The 17,644-nt window shown below is 47.9% G+C and overlaps 1 pseudogene; it reads right to left on the bottom strand.

Annotated features, from left to right (window-relative positions):
• Positions 1–3,526: 3,526 nt before the first annotated feature.
• Positions 3,527–17,348, bottom strand: LOC142910078 (uncharacterized; annotated as a pseudogene).
• Between the last annotated feature and the right edge of the window lie 296 nt (positions 17,349–17,644).

Genomic DNA, 17,644 nt, shown 5'->3' with positions numbered 1-17,644 from the left:
GTGTGTACGTACACTACACACACAGACAGTGTGTACGTACACACAATAATATCCACGTTGTTGTTGCTGAGTTCACGCACCCAAGGGAGGGGGCAATGGAAAATGAATCTAAATAAACTTAAACTCCATCCCCGCTCTGTGACGTCACCACTCAGCATGACCTCATCGGCATGAAGTGCCAGCGGGAGGTGGACCTCGCTAGTGACGTCATGTCACCAAGTTATTCACCCGTCCATCGCGCTCCTGAACGTGACGTCACCTCCGCTGGGGTCACTGTTGATATCGTTCCAGTGCCAATCCTTATTTGGGCAAAGCTACGCCCAGTGACGGCGGTTCATTAACATAATGTATCCGTTGAAGCCGTCGGGTTAAGCAGCCACGCCCTATCCCTCGACATATGGCCAGTTAACATTAACATAATTTATTCAGTTCCAGAGCCGCTCAATATGGGAGGGGCGTGTTTCTTACCCGGAAGTGACGTCACGTTACCTGCTTACCCGCGTGACGTCGCGAGGTAATAGGAGGCTGCCGATCCACGCTTGCACTGAAATCCGAGGTGAGAAATTCTCATGGTGGTTGTGGTGGTTGTTGTTTACCAAGGTAGAGCCTCTCTCTCTCGTAGGGATGTCAGTTGAGTAGCAGCGAGCATGGGAATCGATGTCCAGGTTGGAACTTTACAACGCGGGGCCTAGCCACGCGGGGCCTTGCCTCCTGCCCTCGCCTGATTGCGTTCACTTTAATTATCTCGCTTAAGTTTAATTTGTCTTCACCCGGCTCGCCACTTTGTAACTTTGTTTTATTGTAAATATTCACGCAGTTTTTATTTTCTTTTGTTAGCAGGCCAAGCCCGCTTGAGCTGCTATACCGCTCTTGTCATCAGAAGCAACCTGCCCACACCAACACAAGGTGAGGCTTTGTCAACGTGTGTGAATGTTTTGACTTAAAACTTTGGTGACTGCAGGAATTAATATTCTTGGTTCTTTCGGTAAAGTCACGTAGATAGAAAATTTAATGAAAATAACAATAAAAATAAATGTAAATAAAGCAAAAAACTCACGTCGTTTTGATCGCAACACAATTGGTCTTTATTTAATGTAATTGTATTATCAATTATTGTTATTTTCTATCTACATAACTTTACTGAAAGAAACAAGAATACGTGTGTCAATGTCTATCGGTCAAAAACGCAATACGGAGAGACGCGCAAACTCCAAATATACAGCAGGCGTCAGGGTCGGAATCGAACCCACGACTTCCTGTATACCAGGTGAGGTAGTTAACATCTCACCACGGAGAGAGACATGCAAACTCCAGTTAGCCTCAGCTATGTTCGTTGATCCTCAATTAATTACTTGGTGGAGTGAGGAAGCATTCATGCCAAGCAGATGAAGGTGGCCAGGCGTGATTCTAGACACGCCACCGCCTGTTTACCCAGTGACAGTGTACAGTTTGTGTTTGCAGTAACGTCTATTAACTCTGTTGAACATGGAGGTTATAGCGTAACAATATTCATAATAAAGGTTTTTGGGTTAGATCGCGTTTATTTATAAATGTGTCGTAACCCTCCACCACCCGACATGGCCAATCAGCAAAAAAAGTGTCACGTTGACAAAAGACAAATAATTCACTACTTCAGCCCACCGGTGTGTTGAAGAGTGAATCCACATTTACAGTTTGAGTACGACGTTTCGCTGGTAAATACATCCAGCATCATCGGGCAATTCGCCAGAATGGTAAAGCCCTCGCTTGCTCCCGGTTTTATATAGAGCAGCAGGGTGACGTCATCACTTAACTCATATCAGGTGCAGTGATTAGAGACGGAGGGGGGGGTATTGTAATTATATAATCGATTAGTAATCAGTCATTGGTTATGATTAGTAATGAGTTGTAGATTAGTAATTCTTTAAATCAAAATGTAATGTGTATTATTTAATAATACGCTTCCAGGCCGCACTAAGCCTGTAGCTGTCAGAGCGATTAAAGTTATTCTTGTTCCTCTCAATTTCAATGGATTCGCAGGGAGGCCGCGGTTGGACCGCGTGCGGCGCGGAAGAGACACTTCGACTTTTGGTGGCAGGGCGTGGGCAGGAGGGGGAGCAGCAGGAGGGGCGGAGGAGGAGGCGGAGCGAGAGGAGGAGGAGGGGAAGAGGAGGCCGAGGCGGCGATGAAGGCGGAGGAGGAAGAGGAGGAGCTTTTGGCCGGGCGGTCGCCGCTAAGCAAGCGGCGGGAGGCGGCGGAGGCGGATTGCCCGGTGGGACCGAATCCCGATCCCTGCCCGGGCTCCTCTACCTGCCGCGCTCCTCCGTCTCCTCCGTCGCCACCGGCTCCTCCTCCGCCTCCTCCTCCGCCTCCTCCGTCTCCTCTGTCTCCTCCATCGCCGCCGGCGGCGGTCGCGGGCAAGCGGCGCTCGGCCCCGCGTGGGGTGACGTTCCACTTCTGCTCGCTGATGCCGCGGCCGCTGGCTGAGCCGCCGCCGCCGCCCACCGGGAGGTGCCGGGGTCGCGCCCTGGAGAAGCAGCGGCAGCGACGGAGACAAATTCAGCAACAATACCGGCAGCAGAGAGCGTCGTCATCGTCGTCCAGCTGTTGGTCGTTCTCGGACGCATCGTCGTCATCGTCTTCATCGCCGGAGGAGGTGGTGGAGGGTGACGAGGCGAAGGAGCGGAGGGGCGAGGAGGAGGAGGGGGAGGTGGTGGAGGGTGACGAGGTGAAGGAGCGGAGAGACGACGAGGAGGAGGGGGAGGTGGTGGTGGAGGGTGACGAGGTGAAGGAGCGGAGGGGCAAGGAGGAGAAGGAGGTGGTGGTGGAGGGTGACGAGGTGAAGGAGCGGAGGGACGACAAGGAGGAGGAGGTGGTGGAGTCTACAGGGGGCGTCCGCAGGCTGCTGCTGAAGTTTCGCGCCAGCCGCCTGCAGCCGAGCGTCGACAGAGCACGAGACGAGGAGGAGGCGGCGGACAACGAGGAGGAGGAGAACGAGGAGGAGGAGGAGGAGAGGAAGACGAGGAGGAGGAGGAGGAAGAAGAGGACGAGGAGGAGGAGGAGGGGACTACGGAGATCACGCAGTGCAGCCGATGATGGCGACTGTAAGTCGGGCGATGAGGAAGAGGTGGAGAAGAGGGTGGCGAGTCTCAAGAGGGTGGAGGAGTGCTGGATTCTCAAGCAGATAGACGACATCATGGCTGAGATACCCCAGCTGGAGGGGAGATGCAGGGTGAGGAGGAGGAGATGAGGTGTAGGGTGGTGAGGAGGGGCTGGGTGGTGAGGTGTAGTGTGGTGAGGAGGGGCTGGGTGGTGAGGTGTAGGGTGGTGAGGAGGGGCTGGGTGGTGAGGTGTAGGGTGGTGAGGAGGGGCTGGGTGGTGAGGTGTAGGGTGGTGAGGAGGGGCTGGGTGGTGAGGTGTAGGGTGGTGAGGAGGGGCTGGGTGGTGAGGTGTAGGGTGGTGAGGAGGGGCTGGGTGGTGAGGTGTAGGGTGGTGAGGAGGAGGGTGAGGAGACTCCAGGGCAGCGGGTGAGGGCGTTGGGAGTGGTTCACTCGCTTGCTCGGACACTCAGTCACTCAGTTACTCAATCAGACACTCACTCAGTCACTCGCTCAGTCACTCAGACACTCAGTCACTCACTCAGTCACTCACTCAGACACTCACTCAGACACTCAGTCACTCAGACACTCAGTCACTCAGACACGTACTCAGACACTCAGTCACTCACTCAGACAGTCACTCAGTCACTCACTCATACACTCAGTCACTCAGACACACACTGACACACACACACTGACACACACACTGACAACAACAACCGCCATTCGCCACTAAGTGGCGGTGACGTCACCACGACGCTTGTGCCAGGCTATGCGCACCCTGAGGCCACGTGAAGTGTCGAACGCCCGCTGGCAGGAGGTCATGGGGCAGACCCAGGTGCCACGGGTCGACTGACTGAGATGACTGGCTGATGCACCACCTGTGCCCCCTACTGTGCCAACCTGCTGTGCTTTAGCCACCCGGCGGTCCACTCGTTTTTCTGAGCGTCGCTCCTCCGCCCTCCGTTGTTGTTGGAGGGCGACTGCCTCCAACTGCCCAGTAGCATCCTTCACGAGCCTCCTCCACAGAGGCCGATCTTGACACCGCTGGTACCAGTCATCGGCAAGTCCACTCAGCTCCACGTCCTCCTGTACCACATCACTCCATCTCTTCTCTAGCCCGTGCCGCGCCCGCCTAGCCCCCTCAATTCGGCCGAATAAAAGCTGTTTCGGCATGCGGTGGCTGGGCATGCGGGCTACATGACCCAGCCATCGCAGCCTTGCCCGCCGGAGGAGCTCACTGATGGGACCTTGCCCAGATCTTTCAAGGATTTGTGAACTCACACAATCCAGTCTGGTTAAACCCAGGATGGATCGTAGGCAGGCCAGACTAAATGTTTCTAACTGGCGAAGATGTTCCATTAGGGGGGTCCACGTTTCGCAAGCGTAGAGAAGGGAGGGAATGACCGTGGCCAAGAAGACCTGAAGCTTAGTGCGGAGCGACAGACCAGGTAGCTTCCACACAGCGTTACGCAACCGATGAAAAGATATTGCCGCTCGACTGATTCGGAGTGAGACCTCTGCTGTTAAACTGGAGCCAGTCATACCCAGGCAGGTGCTTAGTTTTGGTGGGGCTGATGGTAAGGCCCCACCTCTTAGTGGCACGCTCCAGTCTCAGCAGCAGCATCTCCAACTCCTCCTCTGACTGAGCAGCTATTACCAAATCATCAGCATACATAACGTGGTTGAGCAATAGGGAGCCATCCCTTGACCGCACCTGGGCATCGATCAGCCTCCCATTATATCTGTACCATATGGAGATTCCCCCAGTACAGCTATTGAAGGCTTCACGAACTACGTGGTCAAAATAGATGTTAAATAATGTGGGAGCCAGAGTACATCTCTGTCGCACCCCAAGGTGTACAGGGAATGGCTCTGACTCCCAGCCACGTAGTTTTACCCGGGCCCGCTCACCATCATGAAGGTCCTTAATGATCGTGAGCAGAGGGTCAGGTACTCCAAAAGCACGAAGAACAACCCAGAGCCCAGGCCTACTGATGGTATCATAGGCCTTGACCAGGTCAATAAAGCAGAGAGTTAAACACACACTGACACACACACTGACACACACACTCAGACACACACTGACACACACACACACTGACACATACACTGACACACACACCATGATACACACACTGACTGGAGGAGGTGGAGTGTGGTCAACACATCTACGCCTGAAACATTTTAGAAAGAAGTGGAGAATACGGAACAACCCACCTGTTGTCCATTTCGATTTCTGCGTTGCCTCTAATCTTCAGTCTTGCTGTGTATCCACCGTCTGCTGGAGCTCACCTTCTATAGCGAGGATATCCATCATCTCCAGTTTGTGTGTCTTTAATAAATTGTCTCGGATATTTCTTGCTGCTCTCTATGTCCCCTTCATACATGCTGCTGCATTGACATTAAGGTTTCCGCATGGTCCATGAATCATATTTGCGGTCACTACTGCAAACAGATTTTGGGTCTTCCTCTGGATTTGGAAACTCGGCAGATATAACATCGATTTGGATTGGATGATTTTTTTCTTTCAGCCGGATTAAAATATGAGCGTGGGCAAGTCATCTACATCATTAGACCTCCTTTGCCAGTACCAAAATATAAATACAACAAAACTGAAACCTTTTTACAAAGATTCATGTCTACTGCATTAACCACAATACCTGCAGTCAAAATGCAAACAAAACACACGCACTATGATAATATATGTGGCATTGTCCTTGAAACCGATTGGTCCACACCAAGGGACGGCTTTCTTGAGAGCCTCGACCCAATTGGTGCTCGACCAGAGGACGCCAAAAGGTTTCAGTTTTGTTGCCAGAAAAAAAGGGGAAACCCCTATGATGTGGAAGTCCTCGTTTCTGCCACTCAATTGAGTACATCCAGCATCTTGTTTCTCCAAAAAACACGACTCTCAGTGAATGCTCTCGATGAATTTGACTTTTGTCTGAACACCCTGGCTGTGAAGTCGTATCGACGGCTGGGTGTCTGGCCGAATGAAAGTTATTACTTTTTTTGTTTTATCTGAGGCCAAGTTGGATTACATGTAAAGGTAATAAATAAGTCGGGGACATCCATACGCTCGAACGTATGACATGGCACCTTGAGCATATTCGTGAATGCGTCTAGGGCTTCCTGTGAACGTAGCAGACACCTGGATGCTACAAGGGGGGGGGGGGGGGATGATGTAGCGCCATGTTGGGCTGTATGCGTATTACCACGGGAGCTGACCTGTAATAGCGGACATGCGTCAACAGGGGGTGGTGTACAGACCAGGTGGGACGAACAGGGCCCCCAGACCCCAAGAGGGGGGGGGGGGGGCTGGGGGATGTTCCAGGGCCCCCTAGAGAGTTCCAGAAGGCTTGGCCAGGGGCGGAGAGACCCTGGAACGGGGATAAAAGCCGGACCCCTGAACGGGTTTGGCGGTCCTCGTCCACCTGAAGCTCTGAAGAAGACTCTTGAGCGCTACCCTGAAGACCCTGAAGACCCTGAAGCGAAGAGCCCAGTGACCCTGGCTAGGGTCGGGTTCAGACATAACCAGTGTAGGGTTAGCGCTAGAACCAGAGTAAGGGCACCGTAGTGTGGAGGGACTGCCTCCTGAGGTTATCGGCTGTGAGGGGTCGTCACCCCTCTGTGTTGTGGTTCCAGCGAACCGTCTCGCCTCATCTTGGGCCCACTGCACGTGTAACCTGTGATAATGAAACCTCTTGTTGCAAAAAATTAGCGGCGTGCGAAAGTGAAAGATGTTAACAAAGTAAAAATAAATTTTGATTTAAAGCTTTCGTGACTGCGAGGAATTCATATTCTTGGTTCTTTCGGTAAAGTCACCACCACGTAGAAGGGAAACAATAAAATAATAAAAATATAAAACAATAAAATTATCACGACGTTTCGACTGCAACACGAGCAATCATCATCAGGTGTGAAAACCACAGCAAGAAATTTTGAAAAAAAGTGGCGGGTTTTTTTTAACGTTAGCACCACAGAGAGCGATTTGACAGTTTATTTAGAAGGACTAGTCCATCTATGTTCGGAATAGAGGAGGGGGGAGACGAAAATAATGGAATGCGGTCTGAAAGCCACCGTAAGCGTGAACAACAATTAAGACCCGAAATGGTTTATCAAATCTTTCCAATGATTGCTAAGCCAGAATGCATCTTCCCGGTTGCAATTGTCTCTGTGTATATGTGGATAGCCTCATGAACGAATCTCTCATGGTAGCCAGATGGCTTACAAAGAACCTCTGTCTTGGAGAAGTCAATGTCATGTGAGCCTACTGAATTATAACAGTGATCTGCCACGGCTGAGGTGTTGGTCCTACCGTGTTTTAGGTCTGCATTCTGTTCACGAATGAGGTCCGAGACATGTCGTTTGGTTTCTCCAATGTAACTACTACCACAGAGGCAACTTAGTTTGTAGACGCCAGGGTACTGTATGTCCGGAATCACATCTTTTACAGACGGAACCAGATCACGGATTTTATGTAATGTGTTGAATCGGACCTGGATCTTGTGTTTACTCAAGATTTTGGAGATCTTTTTTGTGATCCCCGCAATGTAGGGCAAAGTGATGGTTTTGAAAGGCTCCTCAAGAGGGTCCTTCTTCATGGTTGGAGTGATAGCTTTGCGGATTGTAGTCGGAGTAACCATTAGCCTTAAGAGCGTGGTGTACGTGCTTGAGTTCACTGGCTACGTGTTCCTGGTCGGATATGTATTGGGCTCTATGGTGCAGAGTCTTGATGAGGGAATTCTGGGATGGATGGTGGTTGGAATCCGGTTTCAGGTAAACATCGTATGGGTAGCTTTCCCGTAGACGGAGTGGCTCATTGAATCATCATTTTTTTTTACCAATTCCACTTTACAGTAAAATTGTAGACACGGCACAATATATATTTCTGAATCTTTATTTTTACCAACATTTAAAAAAATATTCTCCGTTAAGGCAAAATTCTGAAATATTGGATTTTTAACAAAGCCTTGTGAATTCACCTTGTATCTGAACAAGTTCAATTTATGCAAATATTTTTTTTCAAACGTATAAATAAAAAAGACATTGCTTACAAATATCAGCTCTATGTTTTCAAGTAAATTCATTTTGGGTAGTGAATAAATTATAGTCTAAATAAGCTACACATGACGAATTGTAGGCAATCATAGTTATAATCAAAGACATTTTTAAACAATCAGGTGGTCCCTGTAGTCGCCGTTAGAGACAAAATCTGCTTGAAAAGTTTATCAACATATACGAATACATTGATTCAAATAAGCAGAGTTAATTTCCTATTTATGGCATGCCAGTTATGTGTCAGTTTTCGATATTAACATCACCTTATAAAGAATAACATTTAAAATACGCACAGACAAGTATTCGTAATTATTGACAGGCATATGAACAAAATTTAATTACTGCAGTGAAATATACTGCATCAGGTTACATCGTATTAAGAAGCATTTTTTAAAATACGCACCGCCTGCTTAACAGTGTATGTACAACGTACTATTGTAGTGTCACTCAAAACGAGTAGGCCATTGCATGCTGGCGTCTGGGTCAAAATGTAGCAAATTATAAACATTAGCTACAAATAATAGATCACGGAGTTTAGATCGCAACACAAGCAATCGTCATCAGGTGAGACAACCACAGCAGCAAGAAGACAAAACTGCTGAAGTAGGCGCCTACTTCAGCGTCTTCTTTTTGCTGTGGTTGTCCCACCTGATGACGATTGCTTGTGTTGTGATCTAAACGCCGTGATCTGTTATGTTTCTACCCACGTGGTGACTTTACCGAAATAACTAGAGAGTGTGGATTCCCGCGGTCACAAAAGCTTCGAATCAAGATTGCCGACAAACTACACAACTGAGATGATGCACCAATCATCGCCCCCTACTGACAGGCTCTTGTCCACATGCAGGCCGGTGCAGGGCCACCACCTTGTGCCACACAGGGGCAGCTGCTACTTGGGGATGCTCTTCGAGCGTCTCAGACGAGATACGAAACTCCGAGTTGCCGAGGCGATTAAGCAAGCACCATGTAAAAGCAATTATCATTAGAACATCGTGAATGCTTGGGAGCTTATTGGCTCTCGCTCCTGGTCAGAGATCTACCCAACCCACAGGTCCACAAAGACTGGCCGCTCGCTCTTACTCTGCAGGTTGAACCTAGGAATTGAGTGTTCAACTTCACATACTTTTCATTAAAGGCCTGTGACAAAGGTGCATCTATTGTAGCGACATCGTCTCTGGCTTACACATCTACCGGGTCTCCACTTGACTTTGTATTGTCTAGGAAGTCCACCAACACCTCCACTTGCACAAACTGCTGGGAGTTGCCTCGCTCTGCCTCACAGTCAGAATTCTCCTCCTGCTTCACGTTGCCTCCATCGATGTGAAGGTCCCATTTTGGAGTTGAATCTTCATCTTCACATTTTACCTTCACTTCTTCGCTCTTCACCATCACTTCTTCACATTTCACCTTCACTTCTTCACTCTTCACCATCACTTCTTCACATTTCACCATCACTTCTTCGCTCTTCACCATCACTTCTTCACTCTTCACCATCACTTCTTCACTCTTCACCATCACTTCTTCGCTCTTCACCATCACTTCTTCACTCTTCACCATCACTTCTTCAATCTTCACCATCACTTCTTCACATTTTACCTCGATACCTTTAAAAGTGTCCAAGCTGGGATTTTCTTCCGGTTCGTGTTTCATGAGGGATGGGCTCATTGCGGCACTTTGACTTTCACAAGCTGATTTCAGACTGCACTCCTTGTGGATCTTCTGATGCTTCTGTGTTCTCTGGTGTACTTGAAGATTTGATGACTGTGAAAATGCCTTCCCACACACACTGCACTTGAAGGGTTTCTCTCCCGTGTGTGTTCTCTGGTGTTTTTTAAGAGTAGATGAATCTGAAAATGTCTTCCCACACACACTGCACCTGAAGGGTTTCTCTCCAGTGTGTGTTCTCTGGTGTGTTTTAAGAGCAAATGACTGTACAAATGCCTTCCCACATACAGTGCACTTGAAGGGTTTCTCTCCCGTGTGTGTTCTCTGGTGTGTTTTAAGAGCAGATGAATCTGAAAATGTCTTCCCACACACACTGCACTTGAAGGGTTTCTCTCCCGTGTGTGTTCTCTGGTGTTTTTTAAGAGCAGATGACTGTGCAAATGCCTTCCCACACACAGTGCACTTGAAGGGTTTCTCTCCCGTGTGTGTTCTCTGGTGTGTTTTAAGAGCAGATGAATCTGAAAATGTCTTCCCACACACACTGCACTTGAAGGGTTTCTCTCCCGTGTGTGTTCTCTGGTGTGTTTTAAGAGCAGATGAATCTGAAAATGTCTTCCCACACACACTGCACTTGAAGGGTTTCTCTCCCGTGTGTGTTCTCTGGTGTCTTTGAAGATGAGATGAATCTGAAAATGCCTTTCCACACACACTGCACTTGAAGGGTTTCTCTCCCATGTGTGTTCTCTGGTGTATTTTAAGAGTAGATGAATCTGAAAATGTCTTCCCACACACACTGCACCTGAAGGGTTTCTCTCCCGTGTGTGTTCTCTGGTGTGTTTTAATAGTAGATGAATCTGAAAATGCCTTCCCACACACACTGCACTTGAAGGGTTTCTCTCCCGTGTGTGTTCTCTGGTGTGTTTTAAGAGCAAATTAATCTGAAAATGTCTTCCCACACACACTGCACTTGAAAGGTTTCTCTCCCGTGTGTGTTCTCTGGTGTGTTTTAAGAGCAGATGAATCTGAAAATGTCTTCCCACACACAATGCACATGAAGGGTTTCTCTCCCGTGTGTGTTCTCTGGTGAATTTTAAGAGCAGATGACTGTGAAAATGCCTTCCCACACACAGTGCACTTGAAGGGTTTCTCTCCCGTGTGTGTTCTCTGGTGGGTCTCAAGAACTGATGGCCATGCAAATGCTTTGTCACACACAGTGCACTTAAAGGGTTTCTCTCCTGTGTGAGTTCTCTGGTGCTGTGTCAAATTTCCAGTCCGATCCGTGCTGTATGCACGCCGGTCGCATTGTTGACTTGTCGTACCGAGCTGCTGTGCTGAGGGCCTTTGCTCCATCAGACCAGCGTCAGCTGCAGACAGAAAATAAGAATATCCACACCATCTGCACGTCAGTATCGAGCCATGGAGGAATAAATATATACAGTCACACGTGACTTACACGTCTATATTCATTCATGTATTCATGACTAGCTGTACTACCCGGCTTCGCCCGGGACTTGGATCCACCACGTCCGGCCGCCTTTGTCTCCCCAGTGGCGATGTTCACACCACAACAGTTACTCGTTTTAGGCTGAGTCGACCTAGGGGAGGCCCAGAAGCGGTTCAAATAATCGTCGCCGGTGGTGGCCGTGAGCGGGAATCGAACTCGGGTCGCCGGGTTCGTAGCGCGGGGTAGCGCTAACCGCTACACTACAATGCGTTACGCTTCCACACACACACACAGACACACACACAGACACACACAGATAGACACACACACACAGACACATACACACACAGACACAAACACACAGACACACACACATACAGATACACAGACAGCGCTAACCACTACAGTACAATGCGTTACGCTTCCACGTGCGAGGGTCACGTGACAGATTTGACGTCACAGCTCACTTGCCGTGCAAAAAATCTATACATTATTGAGCTCCCCCTCCCCCCCCCCCTAAAACAACACAAAAATGTATTTGTATAATGTTTGCACGGTGTACAGTCTGGAAAGTACCCACATGGCAAATTTCCAGTTTGTTGCGTGTTGGGAAGTATGCTAAACATTTTGAACAGACAACACACACAATCACAACTTTGCCTTTTATATATATTTGGAGATGCAGTGAAAAACTTTCCCAAAATTCATCACACGGTTTCAGTTTTTTGATTTTCAGTTTTATTTATTTTGGTATAGTCCCATGAGCCATTCGGCTCTTGAATCGGGTGCAACCACAACAAGCAACAAAACAAAAACACGATCAAGAAATTCATCTTACAGTGACTATGTGTGGCTGTGCAAACAGCACTGTCATGGCACGCAATGAGAGGGCAAATGTCATAAATATTCCTGTAAGCCCTCGCATCTTCAACATTAATGTTGCCATAGAAACGTTGTGGGGTTTTTGCTTCATTGTAAAAAAGAAAAATTCTTATCTGTTATTTTAATTTTATTTTCTATCTACGTGACTTTACCGAAAGAACCAAGAATATTAATTCCTGCAGTCACCAAAGTTTTAAGTCAAAACATTCACACACGTTGACAAAGCCTCACCTTGTGTTGTTGTGGGCAGGTCGCTTCTGATAACAAGAGCGGTATAGCAGCTCAAGCGGGCTTGGCCTGCTAACAAAAGAAAATAAAAACTGCGTGAATATTTACAATAAAACAAAGTTACAAAGTGGCGAGCCGGGTGAAGACAAATTAAACTTAAGCGAGATAATTAAAGTGAATGCAATCAGGCGAGGGCAGGAGGCAAGGCCCCGCGTGGCTAGGCCCCGCGTTGTAAAGTTCCAACCTGGACATCGATTCCCATGCTCGCTGCTACTCAACTGACATCCCTACGAGAGAGAGAGGCTCTACCTTGGTAAACAACAACAACCACCACCACCACAACGACCACCACCACAACGATTTCAGTGCAAGCGCGCACACGGCAGCTTCCTGTTGCTTCGCGACAGCAGGAAGTAGTATGACGTCACTTCTCTCCCAAGAGCGGCTCTCCAACTGAATAAATTATGTTAATGAGGCCGGCCCATATGTCGAGGGATGAGGGCGTGGGCGCTGAACCCGTCGCAATGAACTCGCGACGGCTTTAACGAACACATTATGTTAATGAGCGGCCAGTCACTGGGCGTAGCTTTGCCCAAATAAGGATTGCCACTGGAACGATATCGGCAGTGACCCAAGCGGAGGTGACGTCACGCTCAGGAGCACGGTGGACGGGTGAATACCTTGGTGACATGACGTCACTAGCGAGGTACACCTCCCCCTTGCGTTTCACGCCGATGAGGTAATGCAGAGTGGTGACGTCACAGAGTTTGAGTTTAAGTTGATTTAGATTAATTTTCCATTGCTCCCTCCTTTGGGTGTGTGAGCTCAGCAACAACGTGGACATTATTGTGTATACACTGTGTGTGTACACTGTGTATGTATGTACACTGTGTGTATACACTGTGTCACTGTGTGTGTGTCACTGTGTCACTGTGTGTGTGTCACTGTGCCTGGCACAAGCGTCGTGGTGACATCACCGCCACTTAGTGGCGAATGGAGGTTGTTGTTGTGTCACTGTGTGTACACTGTGTGTGTGCACACTGTGTCACTGTGTTACTGTGTGTGTCACTGTGTGTGTGTACACTGTGTGTATATACACTGTGTGTGTACCCTGTGTGTGTACACCGTGTGTGTTCACTGTGTGTACACTGTGTGTGTACACTGTGTGTGTGTGTGTAAACTGTGTATACACTGTGTGTCACTGTGTGTGCACACTGTGTGTCACTGTGTCACGGTGTGTGTGTACACTGTATGAGTGTACACTGTGTGTGTGCACTGTGTGTACACTGTGTGTTTGTACACTGTGTGTACACTGTGTACACTGTGTGTTTGTACCCTGTGTGTACACTGTGTATAAACTGTATGTGTACACTGTATGTGTGTACACTGTATGTGTGTACACTGTGTGTGGACACTGTATGTGTGTACACTGTATGTGTGTACACTGTGTGTGTACACTGTGTGTGTGTGTAGACTGTGTGTGTGTACAATGTGTGTGTACATTGTGTGTGTAGACTGTGTGTACACTATGTGTATACACTGTGTGTGTGTACACTGTGTCACTGTGTCACTGTGTGTGTCACTGTGTGTCACTGCGTGTGTGTCACTGTGTGTCACTGCGTGTCGCTGTGTGGTCACTATGTGTGTGTACACTGTGTGTGTGTGTGTCACTGTGTCACTGTGTGTGTCACTGTGTTTGTATACACAGTGTGTGTATACACTGTGTGTACACTGTTTGTGTGTGTACACTGTGTGTGTGTCCGCATTGAACCAAACCCCCGGCAAGGCCATCTACTTAATGATGAGAGAAAATTCACACGAAATCTCCTTTTCAATGAAGTCTTCCAGATGTAAATTGATACAAGCTTTTAATGAAGAAATAAAATCATCTAATTCAAAACACAACACAATTCAAAGATGTTTCATTTTAAAACTTCAAAACGGAGCATGGGGTACTTGCGTGAATGCGTCCTTCGTGTGCAAATGTTGTGACTTTCCTGGCCTGAAGGCCGTCAACGTGTTGGACCCTTATTGGTGCACAGCGTCTCAACAACAGCAGTGGGGTTTGCTTCAACCGATGGTTACGAACATCCAGACGTGAATCAGCAAGGAGCACTTCTAGTCCCAATTAGACAAAATTTACGTCAACACGTAAGACAAAACTACAATTCGTGTTGTAGAGAATGTACCTCCTCCTATATGTTTAACTTTCAAGTGGTATGCCTTGTAACTGATGAATGATCCGAGCGTGCTCCCTATTTCAAAGACGATGAGCTGTTCCAGAGGCAGACGCTTCGTGAAACACAAAAGTACCCTTTGACCTGTATCACAAGAACAACGGGTCTCACCTGAGTTCTCTGTATAGGTTACTTCCAAAACACACACACACTTTGTCCTAACATCACATATTCAATGTGTGACCCTCAGATAAAATGTTACATGCACAATCAGACAAGTATTCATTCTAAATCATTGACGGGCATATTAGCAACATTGAATTACTGCAGCGAAATTGACTGCATCACGTTACATCGTATTAACAAGAAGTTATTTTACAAATACGCAACGGCTGCTTAACCGTGTATGTACAACATACTATTGTTGCGTCATTCAAAACGAGTAGGCCGTTGCATGCTGGCGTCTGGGTCAAAATGTAGCAAATTCTAAACATTACGCTACAAATAATAGATCACGGCACTTCTATGGCAACACAAGCAATCGTCACCAGGTGGGACAAGCACAGCAGCAATAAGAAGAAACTGCTAGAGTAGACGCCTACTACTTCAGCGTCTTCTTCTTGCTGTGGTTGTCCCACCTGATGACGATTGCTTGTGTTGTGATCTAAACGCCGTGGTCTGTTATGTTTCTACCCACGTGGTGACTTTACTGAAACAATTCAAGAGTGTGGATTCCTGCAGTCACGACAGCTTCGAATCAAGATTGCCTACAAACTACACAACTGAGATGACGCATCAATCGTCGCCCCCTACTGACAGGCTCTTGTCCACATGCAGGGTGGTGCAGGGCCACCACCTTGTGCCACACAGGGGCAGCTGCTACTTGGGGATGCTCTTCGAGTGCTTCAGACGAGACACAAACTCCGAGTTGCTGAGGCGGTTAAGCAAGCACCGTGTAAATGCAAATATTATAACATAGTGAATGCTTGGGAGCTTATTGTCTCTCGCTCCTGGTTAGAGATCTACCCAACCCACAGGTCCACAAAGACTGGCCGCATTTACTCTGCAGGTTGAAACTAGCTAGGAATTGAGTGTCCAACTTCACGTTCTTGTCATTAAAGGCCTGTGACAAAGGTGCATCTATTGGAGCGACATCATCTCAAGCTTACACATCTACCGGATCTCCACTTGACTTTGTATTGTCTCGGAGGAAGTCCACCCACACCTCCACTTCCACAAACTGCTGGGAGTTGCCTCACTCTGCCTCAGTCAGAATTCTCCTCCTGCTTCACATTGTGAAGGTCCCATTTTGGAGTTGAATCTTCATCTTCACATTTCACCATCACTTCTTCCCTCTTCACCATCACCTCTTTATATTTCACATTGATACCTTTAAAGGTGTACAAGCTGGGATTTTCTTCCGGTTCTTATTTCATGAGGGATGGGCTCATTACGGCACTTTGACTTTCACAAGCTGATTTCAGACTCCACTCCTTGTGGATCTTCTGATGCGTCTGTGTTCTCTGGTGTACTTGAAGATTTGATGAATTTGCAAATGCCTTCCTGCACACACTGCACTTGAAGGGTTTCTCTCCCATGTGTGTTTTCTGGTGTTTTTTAAGAGCAGATGACTGTGAAAATGCCTTCCCACACACAGTGCACTTGAAGGATTTCTCTCCAGTGTGTGTTCTCTGGTGTGTTTTAAGAGCAGATGACTGTGAAAATGCCTTCCTACAAACACTGCACTTGAAGGGTTTCTCTCCCGTGTGTGTTCTCTGGTGTGTTTTAAGAGCAGATGACTGTGAAAATGCCTTCCCACACACACTGCACTTGAAGGGTTTCTCTCCCGTGTGTGTTCTCTGGTGTGTTTTAAGACGAGATGACCATGAAAATGCATTCCCACACACACTGCACTTGAAGGGTTTCTCTCCCGTGTGTGTTCTCTGGTGTCTTTGAAGATTAGATGAATATGGAAATGCCATCCCACACACACTGTACTTGAAGGGTTTCTCTCCCGTGTGTGTTCTCTGGTGTGTTTTAAGAGTAGATAAATCTGAAAATGTCTTCCCACACACACTGCACTTGAAGGGTTTCTCTCCCGTGTGTGTTCTCTGGTGTGTTTGAAGAGCAGATGACCATGAAAATGTCTTCCCACACACACTGCACCTGAAGGGTTTCTCTCCCGTGTGTGTTCTCTGGTGTGTTTTAAGAGCACATGACCATGAAAATGCCTTCCCACAAACACTGCACTTGAAGGGTTTCTCTCCTGTGTGTGTTCTCTGGTGTTTTTTAAGAGTAGATGAATCTGAAAATGTCTTCCCACACACACTGCACTTGAAGGGTTTCTCTCTCGTGTGTGTTCTCTGGTGTGTTTTAAGAGCAAATGAACCTGAAAATGTTTTTGCACACACACTGCACCTGAAGAGTTTCTCTCCCGTGTGTGTTCTCTGGTGTGTTTTCAGAGCAAATGAATCTGAAAATTCCTTCCCACCCAGAGTGCACTTGAAGGGTTTCTCTCCCGTGTGTGTTCTCTGGTGTATTTTAAGAGTAGATGACCGTGAAAATGCCTTCCCACACACACTGCACTTGAAGGGTTTCTCTCCTGTGTGTGTTCTCTGGTGGGTCTCAAGAACTGATGGCCATGCAAATGCCTTGTCACACACAGTGCACTTTAAGAGTTTCTCTCCTGCGCGAGTTCTCTGGTGCTGCGTCAAATTTCCAGTCCAATCCATGCTGTATGCACGCTGGTCACATTGTTGACTTGTCGTACCGAGCTGCTGCGCTGAGGGCCTTTGCTCCATCAGACCAGCGTCAGCTGCAGACAGAAAATAAGAATATCCACACCATCTACACGTCAGTATCGAGCCATGGAGGAATTAATATATACAGTCACACGTGACTTACACGTCTATATTCATTCATGTATTCATGACTAGCTGTGCTACCCGGCTTCGCCCGGGACTTGGATTAACCACGTCCGGCCGCCTTTGTCTCCCCAGTGGCGATGTTCACACACCACAGCAGTTACTCGTTTGAGGCTGAGTCGACCTAGGGGAGGCCCAGAAGCGGTTCAAATAATCGTCGCCGGTGGTGGCCGTGAGCGGGAA

Source organism: Petromyzon marinus, unplaced genomic scaffold (assembly GCF_048934315.1).
Source record: "Petromyzon marinus isolate PM22_M1 ecotype Great Lakes invasive population unplaced genomic scaffold, UKy_Petmar_22M1.pri1.0 PM_G_Scaffold_138, whole genome shotgun sequence".
NCBI classification, from domain to species: Eukaryota; Metazoa; Chordata; class Hyperoartia; order Petromyzontiformes; family Petromyzontidae; genus Petromyzon; species Petromyzon marinus.
Note: the sequence above shows the minus strand (reverse complement) of the source record. Positions and strands in the feature narration are given on the sequence as shown.